The sequence below is a fragment of the Peromyscus californicus genome, unplaced genomic scaffold (genome assembly GCF_007827085.1).
Source record: "Peromyscus californicus insignis strain IS unplaced genomic scaffold, ASM782708v3 Scaffold_8__1_contigs__length_139910024, whole genome shotgun sequence".
In the NCBI taxonomy this organism is placed as follows: Eukaryota; Metazoa; Chordata; class Mammalia; order Rodentia; family Cricetidae; genus Peromyscus; species Peromyscus californicus.
The window spans coordinates 134,873,009-134,890,049 of NW_026294606.1; the positions used below are offsets into that span (position 1 = coordinate 134,873,009).

Sequence of the window (17,041 nt, forward strand, 5' to 3'; positions counted from 1 at the left end):
TTTGGGTCCTCAGCTTGGGGTGGGGTTGAGTGTCAGGGGTCGGGGGCTGGACAAGACAAAATGACAAAAACAAAACAAACAACCCCCAGGAGCCCCAAAACCCAACCAACCAGCCAATCAACCAAGCAAAACATCCATGAGGCAACCAAAGAATATTGTTGCCATTTTAGGCTAGAAATAGATATAGAAACTTTAGGGACTGAATGGGTTTGTCGACAGGTTTTAGGATTGTGAGTGTGCCGTGTGCATGCACATGGAGGCCAGAACAGGACATTTCCTTTCTCTCACTCTCCCTTGCTGTCTTGACGCGGTCTTTCGCTGAGCTGGCGAGCTCTTGGGATGTCTGCTCTTACCCTGTGGCATTGAGTGCTCATGTTTGCAGAGCACGTCCTCTTACACATGGAGCCATTTCCTTGGGCCTGTGTTTTCTTTTTCTTTTAAAAAACTTTTTATTTAAAATATGGAACGCTTCACGAATTTGCATGTCGTTCTTGCGCAGGAGCCATGCTGGTCTTCTCTGTATCGTTCCAATTTTAGTCTATGTGCTGCCAAGCAAGCACTTATTTTTTAATTTTTAAAGTCAAGGTCTTACTCTGTAACTCTGGCTGATCTAGAACTCACTGTGTAGACCAGGCTGGTCTCAAACACAACTTAGAGATCCCCCTGCCTTTGCCTCGAGTGCTGGGATCTGAGGTGTATACTACCCCAGCATGGCCCACGGTTCCGTTGTTTGCATCCTGCTGTGCAGTGTTGTGTCCTTATTTCTCCTGGAGTGGGATGATCTTTGAAGGAAGCCCTGATCTGTTTCACCGGTGAGAGACAGTTTCTCAACATACACGGTTCTGATCTCTAGGGAGGCACTAAAGAAGGGAGAAATGGAAGTATCTATTATAATTCATAATTGCAAATTTAAGGTTCTATATTTCCATGCTGTTCATGGTTTCATACAGATGCAAAATTTAAATGAATGACACATCCGGTATTCCGTTTCACATATGATCACCAAACTGTCTTCATGTGCTGAAGTCCAGTTTGCTGCTGCTGTCTCCCTTTCATTCTGAAGATTGACAGGTCCTTTCCACAGCGGTGCTTAGTATTTACAGTGATTACCCTGGGGACACACAAAGTCCTTGTAATCAACAGTGGTGATATATTTAGCCCAGCTTTCCTGCCGTATAGTTAATACCTTTTAATCGTTTAGAAATTAGGCATCAGTTTGTGATCATGTTTTTGTTCGGTTTGCTAAAATGCTCTCTATCCCTATTATTTCAGTTAAGAAACTGTAGGAAGCTTCCAAGGGACCTGTTTTCATCTGTTTGCAGGTTTATAGACACATGGCTGGAACCAAGAACATGTTGGGAACGCCTTAAGTGACTGCCAACTTTTTCTAAGCATGGAATGAAACAGTACATTTTTGGGTGATGAATAATTAGAATGTGTACTGAAAAATATTTCTTTTATGCACATGTTTCACATTACAGAATAGGGCCTGACCTATTCTGCAAAGCAGAAGAAAAGCAGGTTCTGAGCCATCATCGTGCTATGTGTATATTTTCAGGCGCCATCATCTTACGTGCCATCTGTGTGTACCATGTGTATATTTTCAGGAGCCATCATCTTAAGTGCCGTCTCTGTGTACCATGGGTATATTTTCAGGCAGGCTCTTGTAGTGTTGCTCAGGCTGGTCTCGAACTCGTGGGTTCAGATGATCCTCTTGTTCAGCATCCCACGCAGCAGGAACCACAGGCGTACACCACAGTACCCGACTTTAGAGAGAGATGGTGTGTCTCCACACTCACAGTCCTCTGCATTCTTGTCACTGCCTCGGGCCACATGTCATTTGGGTTATAGCGTGAATGATCCGTTGGGGACACCCATCTCTTGCTTTGAGCTTATTTCCAGCTTATCACAGCACGTAGGCATCCTAGCCTCTATTCCTGTGATTTTATAGCACTATTTATGTCTGTGTCCTGCATTTGACTTCCGTCACCGGCGTAATTAAACAATATAACCAGTACTTATTGAACACTTAACTGATGCCAAGCAGAGTACTTAAATTAGGCAGAGTTGTTCATATTTTGGCCTGAATTCAAATTATCTGTTACTTCGCTCAGATTACTAAATGTCTGGGAGCTGCGGCATGGAGTACTTGTCTTAGTCAAAGGGAAGCACCTTAGACAGGCAGATTGGCTTTAGCAGAACGTCGCTGTCTCATCCTTCTGGCTACAGAACTCTGAGGTCAGAGTGTTGGCAGCCCTCCTCTTCTGCAGATGTAAATCTTCATATGACCTCTGGGTTAGATTTCTGTTGCTGTAACAAATGCCTGTGCTAATCAGCTTATGAAGTGAAAAGGTACATTTTGGTTCCGAGTTTTGAAGGCGTTAGTCCATTACCAGCTGGTTTCGTCGCTTTGGACCTCTGGTGTCACAGTGTGTCATGGTGGGGGTAGCAGAACAAACTGTCCATGCCCAGGATGGAAGACAGAGGACGAGACCCGGGTCCCACAGTCATCATGGAGGACCCAGTGATCCAAGCATTCCAGTAGGCCTCACTGAAAAGGTACCATCTCCCACGGCCTAGCTGGCCTTTCAGCCACACGGGCCTTTGGGTAATGTTCTAGATGTGGTCCCCAGGCCAGTGTATTTGAAGTCACCTTGGTGTGACATTGTTGAGAAGGGGACTTTTTTTTTTTTTTTCTGGAGCTGAGGACCGAACCCAGGGCCTTGTGCTTGCTAGGCAAGCACTCTACCACTGAGCTAAATCCCCAAGCCCTCGTTTCTTCTTTAGCCTACAGGAAAGCTAGAGCCCTCCCTGGGAATAGTAGTGACCTTCAGCTTCCTTTCTCCCTGATTCTTCTGGTGTGGGATGTATCTGCCAAAGGACAGTTCAGATTTCAAGGTTTAAAATATATCTATCTGTCTGTCTGTCATCTGTCTATCACCTACCTACCATCCATTTGCCTGCCTACCCACGAACCATCCTATCCATCTGTCTGTCTGTCATCATCTGTCTTTATCTATCTACCATTCATCTGTCTGTCTGTCTGTCATCATCTATCTCTATCTATCTATCTATCTATCTATCTATCTATCTATCTATCTATCTATCTATCATCATCCAGCCAGGACCTTGGTGATAGGCAGACATTTCAGTGCTGAGCTAATGCTCACAGCACTTTTGAAAAGTTTGCGTTGCTTAGGCCTGTTCTGAATTTCTCCCCTCCGTTACTAGGTTTTGTTTTGGTAGCACTGGGCACTGAGCTCAGATCTTTGAGCATGCTGAACTTTTTTTTAACCACTGAGTTATACTACTTGCCAAATACACCAGGTTTGTTTTCCTTTTGGTATGTGTTGTGCCTGTTAGTATGTGTCTGTGCAGATGCACATAGAGGCCTGAAGTTGACAGTTGATATCAATGTCCTTTGTAGATTGCTCTCCACCTTTCCTTCAGGAGAAAAAAATCCCCCTTAAAAATCACATTCATTCATTCATTCATTCATTCATTCATTCATTCATTACGCTAGCCTTACCTTTAGTTTTTTTGAGATAAGGCTTATCACGTTAGTTAGCTGGCTGTCTCTGTCCCTTCTCAGTGCTGGGGTATAGGATGTGTTGCCATCCCGGGAGAGGGGACCTGAACTCTGGTCCTTCTTCTTGTGCAGACATTTTATTGATTGAGGCATCTCTCTAGCTCTGCTTTTATTCTTACTGTTTTTTTAAAACCACAGTTGTACGCATAGATCAGAAGTTGGTGGCGAGGTAGGAGTGAGAAGCAGCCTGAAAGGAAGAATGAGAACAGGCTTATGGACTTCCCGTCTGAGTGCAGACGTGCCACATGGTGGTGACTGATGCTGATTCCTCCCAGAATGCTCCTCAGCTGGTGACAAAGCCTTAGCAATCCTGCATCACTCTGAGAACTCTAAGTAAAAGTCAGTGTGAACTCCTAGGGTACAAATGGTCACAGCATTATTTAACTTGTTGACTTCTAGGAGAAAATATGTACTCTATAAATAGAGCATTTCCAGGCATTTTCCTTATTAATTAGAACTTTTCCAGCATACTCTCTGCAGTTGAGCAGGGTTACTGAATGCAGTTTTCCAAATGAAGCTTGGTTTCCTGAAAGCTATTTTGGTGTGGTGGATAAGTGCAGCTGTTCATATCTCTTTATATTTTACTCTGAGTCATTGGGTGGGCGGAGCTGATTAATGCTCCAAAAGCAGCATGGAGGCAGTTAGGTGGGACTCCTTTATAATTGACGAGGAAAGATTTAGACAGACCCACATTGTGTAATTGAGTGGTTAAAAAGGAATATATCGTGTGCAAGATCTGGCAAGTGTCTTGGCATGTGCTTCCTTTGGTTTGTTGGTGGAAGCGGTGTGTTTTTAGCATAAGATAGCGTCCTTGGGGCTGAGTAGGTAGCTTAGCTGGTAAAGGACTTGGCTAACATGCAGGAAGTCCTGGTTTCAGTCCCCAGTACTGCATAAACATACATGATGGCTCCTCCCTATAACACACCCCCCCCCCCCCCCCCAGGTAGAGGCAGGAGGATTAGGAGTTCAGGGTCATTCTCAGGCTGTTTAACAGAGACCAGTCTGGTTAATGGGATCCTGTCATTAAAAAGAAAAATTGGGCTCATTGAAAACATTTAGAAGAATGAGTCTGGGGATTACACAGAAGAGCATGTGCTTTGTGGATGTGAGGCCATGGGTTTGATCTCTAGTACCATACACACAAAGGTTAAAAGTACGCATGTTGATTGTGGACCGGTGTGACCTTACTTTGTGGGTAGTTATGGGTGTATAAAGGACCCCCTCCCCCCAACTTCACAGAGTTTCACAGTAATTCTGCCTAGTTCATCCCAGGTTTGAATTTTGCTCTGTCCTGTATGTTTATCACTTGGGAAGAGAAGTATTTTTTTTTTATGAAACAGCTTTTGGCCAGGCTTGATCCGTTCCCCTGCATAGTAAAGTGGCCAGTGGCAGGCCTCGTGTTGTAGGATCCCAGCTGCTCAGGGCTGGCTTGGGAAGCAATGTTAAGTCGTCTTGGAAGCAGCTCAGGTCCCTGTGTGGGCTGAGATGTTGCGTTCTGAGTTATGATGGAACACACTGACATGGCAGTATTTTCTGGTATGTGGTTTCCAGGGTTACTGTGATCTTCCAAATAAGGGTTTGAAAACAATCATGTTTTTTCTTGGTGAAGTTTAAAACAGTCTGTTAAAAAGCATGCGCTGTGAGTAGTAAAAGCCTGGGGTCCAGTGGAGTGATAGGCCGACCATCCAGCCAGGTGAAGGGGGAGGAGCATGGCGTTTGTTCTCTGCCTCCCACTGAGATGCTGCCAAGTGTGGAGCTGGTGAAGCCCCTTGCTAGAATGGCTTTCTTCTACCCATTGAGTGGTTCTTGGTCAGCTCTAGAGCACAGCCTGGAATGTGGTTTGCAGTTGCTTGGGTGGTGTGTATCAGCCGGGAGTGTGGGCCTGGGAACCCCACTGTCTGGGTGACTCCCGGCTGGCTGTGTCTGCTGTGTGAGCTTGGGCAAGATCCTGGCCTGTCTGTGCCCCAGTTTCCTTAGCTGCCAGATGGCGTGAGGAGCATTCAAAGGTGGTTGTGGGAATGAGATGAGTTACTGTCTCTAAGGCATGTGACACACCTGACAGGAACTTAGTCCTGTATTGGTGTGGACTGTTCTCATAAACTTGGTGTAAATTCTTTGGTCAGACCAAGCAGACACTCCGTTCCTGTTCACCATTCCTGACCTAATTTGTCCTGGATTCTCCAGCTCAAATCTTAAGTTCACCAGGCTGGGTAACCATGAACTCTTTCTTGGTGGAGTCTACATGGCCACATTCCTTGCTTCAGATAGCCAGTGTCCTTCGATGCTTTGTCGTGCACATAGCAGTGTGTAGGAGGAGGACTTAGCCTGAGTTTGTGTCTGCTTTAGGATGACGGTTCTATTCAAGGGATTTTTGAGATCACAGCTTTACTTATTTCTTTCTAATTTTCTCCATTCTGTTGCATACATATTTATTTATTCTCAACCTTCTTGGCCCACACTTTTTTTGTGTTGTGGCCTGAGGCCACCTAGGAGTTACAGAGCTTGTTTGGGAAGATTGCATAAACTCACATGACGCTGTGTGTGTGTGTGTGTGTGTGTGTGTGTGTGTGTGTGTGTGTGTATACACACGTGTGTTCGTACACACGCTTTCTCCTCAGCTTGCACAGAGGCAGAGACAATAAATATTTTGTCATTACAGAGTTCCTCAACAGCATGTACTTGGTTACATGTCCTTTACTTACCTATATGCCCCTTAATGGGTTGCCACAGCCCTTTCCTGCTTGAGGGAGGGGGGGGTGAGAGAGAGAGAGAGAGAGAGAGAGAGAGAGAGAGAGAGAGAGAGAGAGAGAGAGAGAGAGAATGAATATGAATGAGAATGTCCCTGTGTGTATGTATTTGTAGAGCTAGAGGTTGATGTCAGGTGTCTGTTTCAGTAGCTCTCCACCTTATTTTTTGAGACAAGATCTCTTCCTGAACCTGTAGCTCCCTGATTCGACTAGATTGGTTGTCTAGATAGTTCCAGGTATCTACCTGGGCTTATTTGTGGCTTTGTGGCTCATTGACTACAAATAAGCTAAGCAGTAAGCTTTAGTCTTCCTGTGGAACATGGGTCTCTGCTCCCTTCTGCATATAGGGAAAGGATGTGAAACACCTTGTCAAATGCAGTACCTCCAGTCTTGAAGTTGGTGGCATTGTTGACCCTAATAGAATGCTTATTGTGCATTAGGTTTTGTCTTGAGGTGTATGTAGAACGTTTGTTAGGCCCATACTGTTGCTACAGTACCCATTTTTCTTATTAGGGAACCGATGTTTGAAAAGTTATATTGAACACAGTGACATTGGACACAAAACTCAGACTTGAATCTAGGCCCTGAATGTCACTTTCCACAGTTTCCCCGATGGAGAAGTTTTTGGCAATTTCTCATACTTTTGATCATATAAAGCTGCCTCTTCCTGCACTTTTAGGTCTCTGCACAGCACTTTCTATGTTGCGGGTGCCTTGTCGTCTGTGGGTGCCCCTGGGCCACAGATGCAGACTGCACAGAGAAAGTTGACTTTTGCAGATGTCATTGGCTGAATGTTTATAGCTGTTCCCGCGTGAGTCCTGCTTCCCCTCTCAGGAATGCCTTGTGGTGCTCCCAGACAGCCAGCAGCCTGGGCAGCCACGCTGTGGGGTATTGGATAAACGGCGAAAGGGAGGCTTTCCAGACCCTTCACTTCCTTGCTTATGCTTGCTTAAGCCGGGCTAACTCGGAGCTGTGCTGCAGCTGCTGGTTTGATAAGAAGCACGTGCTCCTCATTGGGACTGATGGTGTTTTTGGGGAGCTCAGGAACGTAGACTACATCAAAACCCAGACTCACTCTTGCTGTTGTGAGGCTAAAAGCACACTTTGGGCTTGTTCTGATCCACAAGGGCAGTGATACCGGAGTGAATGCTTGGTGTGTGGTGTGTATGGTCAGAAGCTTGTCTTCTCTCCCTGTTGACTGCAGTCACGTTGGGATTCTGGGTCTCTGTGTTTGGCCAGGCCAGAAAAACTGCAGAGTTTGACTTGGCAGCAGAGTGTGTGACGCACTTACAGCTGTCGTAGTCAGCCGCCCTGAGTGTGCATGCACAGCACTGGTGTCAGCAGCCCTGAGTGTGAGTTCACAGCACTGGTGTCAGCCACCCTGAGTGTGCGTGCACAGCACTGGTGTCAGCTGCCCTGAGTGTGCGTGCACAGCACTGGTGTCAGCCGCCCTGAGTGTGCGTGCACAGCACTGGTGTCAGCCGCCCTGAGTGTGAGTTCACAGTACTGGTGTCAGCCGCCCCTGAGTGTGTGTGCACAGCACTGGTGTCAGCCGCCCTGAGTGTGCGTGCACAGCACTGGTGTCAGCCGCCCTGAGTGTGCGTGCACAGCGCTGGTGTCAGCCGCCCTGAGTGTGCGTGCACAGCACTGGTGTCAGCCGCCCCTGAGTGTGCGTGCACAGCACTGGTGTCAGCCACCCTGAGTGTGCGTGCACAGCACTGGTGTCAAACTGCTGATCGTGGATGTGCAGGCCATCTCAGTTCTGTACTCATGTTCCTTAGCATTAAGAAACTGGGTTTTCTTGCTTTGCTGGTGGAATTAAGAGCTCTGTGGCTGGATGGAATGAATTTCAAAATCCTCCTCATCTTGACCCAAAGGCTTGGAGATGTAGCCTCTGACAGGGCTGTACTGGCGACTCCCTCTCACACCGACAAACTGCTTCTCTCACTAGCAAGGTGAATTGTGGGGTGTTAGGGGAGGATTCTCTGCTTGGGATTTCTTTTAGTAGTGTATGGCCTCTTTTGCCTCGGCTCTTATGGTTGTTTGTGTGTTTTTAGCAAACCTATTTCTGAAAACAAGGTTTATTTCCTCTAGGCCAGGAGGAGTCTTAGAAGTGGAAATCTTGGAACTCGAAAAGGACCTTGGGGGTCAGACCCTCAGCAGCGAAGATGGCCTGGAGGTCCTCTAGAGGCCCAAGAGGAACAAAATGATCTGAAACACGTGGACTTGTGGCTTAGGCATTTACAAAAACTGGATTTGAAATGGTTTTGGTGAGTGTTGAGAGTGTCTCCAGAGCTTGCTTCTGGGCGGCAGTGTTCAGAGGTGCTGGGTCACTCTAAGCTCCTGCGTGGATTGAGCCATTGAGGGCAGATAGACAGTGGGAGGTGGTAGGTCTGGAGGAAGTGGCCTGCCTCAGGCTGCCACAGGGTCAGCAGCGCTGCTCTGTTTTCTTCTACCGTGGTGTTCTGTCCTGCCACAGGACCAAGGGCAGTGGAGCAGTCTAACCTTGGAATGAAATGGCCAAAATAAATCATCTTTTGACTTGATTTTTCTGTTATTTTGTGACAGTGATGGAAAGCCAACTAATCTAATAAGTTTCCTTAAGTTGGCATGAAGAGAGTGAGTGATGGGTATTGTTTGTCATATGGTGGATGTCACCAGTTTTGATTGGCAGGAAGTTTTTTTGTCCTTTATTGTCTGGTATAAGTATAGCTGGGATTCTGGGAAAACAATGCTTGTGTTTCTAATGTGCTACCACTCTGACCTAATCGATGGAAATCCACTATGCCTGCCGAGAACTTGTCATGAAAACACTGGTTAAAAGTTGCTGCCTCTGTCCATGCACAGTGGCCTAGCACAGCACTCAGGACCCGGATGCAAACAGATCTCTGTGAATTTGAGGCCAGTCTGGTCTGCATAGTGAGTTCTAGGCCAGCCAGAGTTAACATAGTGAGACCTTGAAAAAAAAAGTTGGTGTTAGGCAAGGCTTGATAGCTCATCCCTGTAATCCTTCCTCCCTGGAGGTTGAAGCAGATCGTAAGAAATGAGTTGAGTTCAAGGCCAGCCCGATGCATCCAAGAGTTCTAGGCCCATCTCGGTGACAATGTAAAGCTTCCTTGTCTCAGACACACACACACACACACACACACACACACACACACACACACACACACACAGAACCAAAACACCACCAATAAGGTGTTGTGCTGGCTGTAGTCTGTCCAGTCTGCTGCAGTCTCTTTTCTGTGTGTCTGGATGCAAACCCTAGAGCAGTGGTTCTCAGCCTTCCCAAAACTGCGACCCTTTAATACAGTTCCTCATGTTGTGGTGACCCCCAACTATAAAACTATAATTTTCGTTGCTACTTCATAACTGTAATTTTGCTAGTGTTATGAATCGTAATGTGAGTATCTGTGTTTTCTGATGGCCTTAGGCGACCCCTGTGAAGGGGTCGTTGGACCCACTGGTTGAGAATGCCGTCCTAGAGAAGTTCGTAGTACTTGGCAGTTGCTTTCTCCTAGGAACTATTCAGAGGCCATTGCTAATTGAAAAATTTCTTGCCTGGGTATGTAGCCTCAGAGTCTTCTTCAACACCAGGTTCATGGCTGCCTCTTTTTTTTCCTAAATATGGATCTTTCTGCAGTCTGTTGTAACCCTGGCCTCAGGTGCTCTGGGTTGTCAGCTCCATTGTCGGTTAATTAGCGTCAAATACGTGGAATTAGTTCAGGTGGAGTTGAAAGATGATGGGGAGCCTTTAGAGATCTGGGGGAGGAGGAAAGGGCTCTGAAGGGCAGGTAGGGGTTGGGTAGCTGAGGGGGGGGGGCTTCTGAACACAGAGGTGGAAGAGGAAGTGCAGACTCTGCTCTGGCGACTGAGCAGGTCCGCCCGGAGCATGTCTGCAGGACAGGCGTTCTTGTCTTCTTCCTGTCTCAGAGCCTCTGCTAGCCCAGCTGTTTCTCTTGGTCTGTGCTCGAAGGAACATTTCTAGCAAGTTCCTGGTGATGTGGATGCTGCTGCTCTACAGGTTCCTCTTGGAAAAGCTGAAACTGAAACACCAGAGCTGAAAGTGTTGGAGCAGAGTTGTTGTGTTCATTGGACAGCCAGGATGCCCACATGTGTTCTGTGCTGCCCTGTTGCACAAACACTGACGAGCCTCAGGAGTGGACACTCCACCGTGGGCAGTGGGAAGGCAGGCACTCCACCGTGGGCAGTGGGAAGGCAGGCACTCCACCGTGGGCAGTGGGAAGCCTGGGATGACTTTTGATCAGGAGAGACTACCAAGAATGGTAACACAACTGTGGGGAAGAAGCTGTGGCTGTGGCTGCAGCGGCTTGTGTTAGGAGTGCATGCTGGTGAGAGCTGGCTGCTGCCGTGTGTGTGTGTGTGTGTGTGTGTGTGTGTGTGTGTGTGTGTGTGTGTGTGTGTGCGCGCGCGCATGCGCACCGGCTTGTGTTAAGAGTGCATGCTGGTGAGAGCAGGCTGCTGCCGTGTGTGTGTGTGTGTGTGTGTGTGTGTGTGTGTGTGTGTGTGTGTGTGTGCACGCGCGCATGCGCACCGGCTTGTGTTAAGAGTGCATGCTGGTGAGAGCTGGCTGCTGCTGTGTGTGCACCCAGGAAGGTGGTAAGAGGAAGGCTGTCCAGGTGGCCTGGGCTTCCTTCAGCTTGTAGCCTGGAGTTGGAGACCCCGTGGACAGAAACTGTTCTGGGGAAGACCTCAGTTTTTAAACTGAATTCAAGCAGTTTCCTTCTGAAAAAGTTTTTGTGTATCCTGTGTTGTAAAGAAAGCTCCATGTAATTTTTTATGCCTTTAAATTTTAATGCTCCCCCCTCCACTGGTTCTCATTATACAGTCCTGCATTAGCCTGGAACTCACTGTGCTGACCAGGCTGCCTCTGCCGCTGCCTCTCAAGTGCTAGGATTCAAGGCATGTACCACCATGCCCAGCCTTTTAATGTCTGAGCTTTACATGAGTCTGAATATTGTAATCTTGTGTTTCCCAATTTAATCTCCTACTATCCTGTAGTTTAAATGGAACAATATAGATGTATTTATTGAAAACGACACTAGTAATTTTGTGGTAATTCTTTAGGTCCTTCACCCTTATAGTCTTGCCGAACTAAAAGTGAGATAAGTCACTTAGACTTGGAGCTCCGTACCTCTAAGTGATGGCATTGTAGTATATTGCCACAGTGTCCTGTCCCCTTATCAGTTTGTAACTATTTTGTAATGAATGGTCATAGATAACACTTAGTTTCTTCCCTATTATTCAAAGTGATGTAGGATCATTTAGAACATTTGGAGCATAACTATAAGATTAAAAGCTAAAACTTGTTGATAAAGTGTGTATTTAGCTTGTGTGAGACCTCATGTTCCATCCCTGGTGAGAGCAGGCTGTCACCAAGTGGGGGAGGGGTTTGTGTGAACTACCTGTAAATTATAACATTGACATTTATTTCACTCAGTCCTTCCTGTGGCTCCAAGTCCATTGGGGAGTGTGGTGGATCTTGTCTAGGATTCCTTGGTAAGCCAGCAGGAGGACTTAGGTGACAAATTCTTTAGTAACCAGGTGTCTGGCTGCACCACCTTCCTGGGAGGAAAAAGTGACCTGGTGGAATGTAAGCTTATCACAAAACGCACTTGGTTGGACCTCAGGAAGGACGCGGCTAGAATTGCTCAGATGAACCACATCTCACCACAGGGATCTGTAGAGAGGGACCACGGAAGGGGGAAGTCACTGTGTGTCCTTCAGAGAGAAGGAAGTACCTGAAGTTGTGACAGGTCAGCCTCTTGTGGCTGGCTGCAGCCAGGGAGGAACTTCACACAGGATGACAAGAGGCAGGGACAGGCTTGAGGCAGGCCTGGCCCGGCCGGCCAGCTGATGCCCCACAGAGACTGCCAGTGAGGCTCACTCTGAGGGAGCCCAACAGTGGCCTGCTATGCTGTGGAGCCTGGAGAGGCAGGGACACAAAGTAGCGTGGGTTGTGGATGGGGTCAGCCTTCCTCCTCCACCTTAGGGAATTCTGAAGATTGAGACGGGAACACGGGAATACTTCCATCTTAGTTTTGACACTCCGATCCCACAAGATTAGGGAACAGTTTGCTGGTGATCTTAGGACCAGCCTGCCTCGGTTTCTTAGGCACGTACATGGTTTTTTTAACAGGGGTTTTGCCTATCCTAGCCTTAACCTCTTTTTGTAAGTTTTCATTTAATTTATTACTGTTCTCTCTCTCTCTCTCTCTCTCTCTCTCTCTCTCTCTCTCTGCACGCGCGTAGGCATGTGAACATGTATAGGTATGTATGTGCACGCCACAGAGCATATGTGAATATCTTTGTGGAGTCAGTTTTCTCCATCTTTCCAGGATCAAGCTCAGACTGTAACAAGCATTTTACCTGTGGAGGCATCTTGACAGCCCAGGCTGTGGGCGATGAGTCTCCTGATTCTCCATGCCCAGATGAATGCTTAGTTTTTGTCCACACTGGGCTACTGCTCATAGTGGACCTGATGTGGGATCTCCCTTCATACTGGGGGTGTCTGAATGTGTGCGTTAAGGGACAGGGAGCAGCTTTTACAACTTGGATGCTTCTTGCCCAGAGCTCACCTGTGCTTCTACTGTGAGGCCATTTATTTCTTCTGTGTCCCTTCTTAAACAAGACAGTAATAGGACTTGCTGTGTCAGAATGATTTTGACACGCTAACTATTTTACTAAGTAAAATATTATTAATGGCTTGTGTTTCATCTCCAAGATGTAGAGTTTTCTTAACCAACCGGCATAAAATTACTACTCTAGATTTCCTATGAGCATCTGCCACTGTGTATGAGAGCAAAGTAAATATCTGGCTGTTTTCAGTTGAAGCCAAGTTTTCAGAAACACAAAACTAGGTCTGATTTGTATAGTTCCTCATACATATTGCCGAATTCTAGGTGTCTGTTTTAAATGTAATTTCTGAGGTAAAAACTGGCTGTTTGGTGATAGCAGTTTTGATGTACTGTGAATAATTTTGAAAAAATTACTGGATAGTTTTTCTTGCTTAATTTTTCTTTGTGACCTTGAAGTATAGAGGGTAAGATGCTGAAGTCATAGCTTCCAATGCCCTCCCCCTCCCTCCCCCTCTCTCCCTCCCTCCCTCCCTCCCTCCCCCCTCCTTTCTCCCAGTGCCCTGCAAATGTCCTGTGGTAACTGGCTTAGGAAATTTGTTTTGCAGTTTGTGAGCAGGGTGTGGTCATATAAAGATTTGGCTCTGAAATTACTGTTCTTTGTGAAGTCTGTATAATCGTTAAAGGATCAAGTTTTGGGTGTGTTAATCCTGATCATGAGGAGTGTGATTCCTTATGATTTCATGGAGGTATGATATCACCTGAGGAGTTCTAGTGACATTTTGATGTGGCACATGGATTTTTATTATCTGCATGGAACTAAGTATATTTCCAGGAATATGTTCTTCTTGTGGCTGCTCCTGAGAGAATACGGTGGCAATGGTTGTCAGCAGAAAGAGTTCTTACCTCCACAAGAACTGAAGCTGTGGAATCTGCTATGGGAGAACTGTGTGTAGGTCTTGGGGTCAGATGGCTGGAATGGGCCTTATAAAGCTGTGTGTACTCACTGGCTTCCCCACTGCTAATGTCTGATTGCAGCATGCCTGCTCTGTGTAGAATTTGTTAGGACTTGCTCAGAAGGCCAGAGTAGTTTGCAAGCAGGACAGAAGAGACTTCTGGGAAATTCATGTATAGAGACTTGCTGGTTGCTTTGAGCACATTCTTGAGTTATTTAAAGACAGAGAAGATTTTGTCATGTATGCCAGACACTGCAGTTGGTCCCCAGATAATAAAGTTTATTGATAATCTGTTCCTGATAGTTGGAAATAAATGCACCAAGCCATAGGGGAAGAGTGACAGGACCTGTTTGGGTCCCAGGATATTTAGGATTAAGTCATAAGATTGAGGTATCAGCTTATGCCTTTTGAAGTATTACATAATGTAAAAATAAAATCACAGGACCTCAGTGTCCCTCTTTGATTGGCCCTTGGTTTTTAGATGGTAGTGTGGGCCTTTGCCTGCCCTCCTTGTACTGGGTTTGGCATCTTTTTGCTCTTTGGTCCCAGATACTGATGGAGTTGCAGTTGGCTTTCATTGCCGCACCCCACTCCAACTGTTTTCAAAGGCTGAAATCAGTGGTGTATAATGTTCAGAATGGGAATATTGTAAAGAGAATGTTTGTGGCTAAGGTGCTCCTTGGCCATTCCTGAAAAGGATGTATGACATCCAAGGACATAAATGACATGAGCTAGGAGCCACCTAAACATAATGTCTTTCCCATAAACACAGTTGTATGAAATCCTAATGAAAACATTCACCCCTAGGAGGATAGGACTTTGATTTTCCTTCTATCCTTATTTGCTGCTTTTGGTCAGTGTGGACAGTCATCATTTCATATGTGATGGTCAGTGTGGACAGTCGTGATTCCATACGTCGATAGTCAGTGTGGAGAGTTGGTTGTCACTTCATATATAGACGATTGTGCCCCATGAAATCATCACAGAGGTTTGGCTCATAGGTGACTATTAAATGATGATTATTTCCTTAACCTCTAGGTATGCAAACCACTCCCTCTTTTCACAATTTATCAATGAATAAAAATTAAGTCTAGCTACTAGGAAAAAAAAACTGTACGAACTCCTTTTACCGGACAAACTTGTTTTCTGGCGTTTTGAAAATTGAGGTTATGGGCTGGAGAGATGGCTCAGTAGTTAAGAGCACTTGTTTTTGCAGAGGACCCAGGTTCAATTTCCAGCACCCATGTGGAGGCTTGTCTCATTCCAGTTCCGGGGGATCTGATTCCCTCTTCGTGGGCACCTGGCACATAGGTGGTACACAGACATACATACGAGCAAAACACTTATACACGTAAAATAAATCTTAGAAGAAAGAAAGAAGATTAAGATCAGTTTGTCCATATTTATTGGCAAGAACTTTTCTGGGGTGGATCATTTGAAAGGTTTGTCTCCCTGTTTTTCCCTGTTCAGAGAAGGGCAGAGAGACCCTGGACTGTGGACAGAGCCAGGGAGCGTGCAAGCAGTTTTATTCTGTCAGATAGCTGTTGTGCATTGGTGTTAGCGGGAGCAGAGGCCAGGCATGTCACTGATTGTCACATATTCCTGAGTCTGGAAACACTAGCATTTCCCCTTGCATTGCCAGCGACCCTGAGACTGGGAACAAGCTGGGTTGTGGTAGTGGGGAGAATTTCTTCTTCTCTTTCCAGTTACTCTTTCTTCTCTGAACCAGGATGCTTTCCCATCACTGGGAGCAGAAGCGGGGAAAGTCCACGAAACAGCAGTAGGAAGGAGTTGTAGCATTTGGAGCTGGATTTCATCATGGAGTCCTGAGTCCCAGCTGCACTCCCGGCCAAGGCCCAGGTTTTTGAGGATTCCGGGTCAGTTTCAGCCATGTTAAGGAGGGCTCCCTTTCAAAAACAAAAAACAAGGCTGAGCCTGGCAGTACGTGCTTGAACTGGGCCTTGAGAGACCGAAGTTAGTTAGATGGTCACCAGTTCAAAGTCAGACTAGTACACAGAGACAGTCCGCATCTGATTGTCTCCCTCTCCTCCTGACCCCCAGAGTCTGCTCGGCTCTCCCTGCTCTGATACTGCCCCCACGAAGGTCACACTCCTGACCTCCTTGGACTCAGTGCTGTGCACACTAGCTTCTTGGCTTCAGTTCTTGGCAGAATTGTAAGTCACTCCTTTGTTATTGAGCACTCTCTTCTATGTCCGGAAGGGCTTGGAGTGCTGATCCCGGTGCCCGGGAAGTTTAATCTTTTGCTCACTACACTCACCTCTTTCTTTAACCAGTAGCCAAAATGAAAGCCGATGAGGCTCTAACAGAGTTCTGGAATTGAGAGAGGAGTTTGAGGCTGCAGGGCCAGGTGGGATACCTTTCAGGGGAAGTACTATTACTTTTTTTTTTTTTTCTTTTTCTTTTGCTAACTGGTTCCTGAGAGACACTTGGCCCAGAATGTTTCGGTGAGTAAAGATGGGTGTAAACAGGATTAAGAAGGAAGAGTTTCAACATTGGAAACCTCCAGAGTAAAACATCAGCAGAGGGAGGAGCCAGAGTTTGGGGAGGTAACCAGGGATCATCCTTTGGCGTGGGTGGAGTGATAGGAATGGGCGGGGCGGGAGCAGAGCCAGTGGCCGGCAGGGGTGAATAGCAGCTAAGGAATTGGGGCTGAGCTCACCAGGCATAGGATGAGCCCCGATGGCTGGGGCGGGAAGGCAGTAGTTTGGTGTGTGGGAATAGAATGAAGTAAATCTCATTTGGTCTCACCTCAGTACCACCTCTAGGGCATTTTGTCTCATGTTCAAGCTTACTGCCTCCTTGCTTCCCTGGGATCAACTCTTAGGACCAGTTTCTTCTTGACCAAGGCCTCCTGGCCTCATGACCAGTGACCATAAATCTTGTCACCTTGTGTACACGACCTAGGGAGCCAGTCAGTGACAGCCCTGACTGTTCTGATAACAGGCACACTGATAATAGTAGAGTGACCATACTTCCTTCTGGGAAACAGTCTTGTCCTTGGGATATCGTGAGGAACAGGTCTTTGGACTGAGGGGCTGTGGTTTAGGAAGTGCAGGAAGACCCTGCCTTTGATAGGGTTCGAGATAAAGAGAATACATTTTAAACCCAACCATTTCCTTCCATCAAACTTGA

The 17,041-nt window shown here is 46.6% G+C and overlaps 1 protein-coding gene and 1 non-coding gene across 5 annotated transcripts in view; one reads left to right on the forward strand and one right to left on the reverse strand.

Moving 5' to 3' along the window:
* Arhgap10 (Rho GTPase activating protein 10) overlaps window positions 1-17,041 on the forward strand; it is a 279,570-nt gene that overhangs the window by 25,715 nt on the left and 236,814 nt on the right. The gene's annotated exons all lie outside the window — the stretch shown is intronic.
* Window positions 455-560, reverse strand: LOC128104795 (U6 spliceosomal RNA). The gene has a single exon (XR_008216100.1). It is a non-coding gene; the product is annotated as a U6 spliceosomal RNA (small nuclear RNA).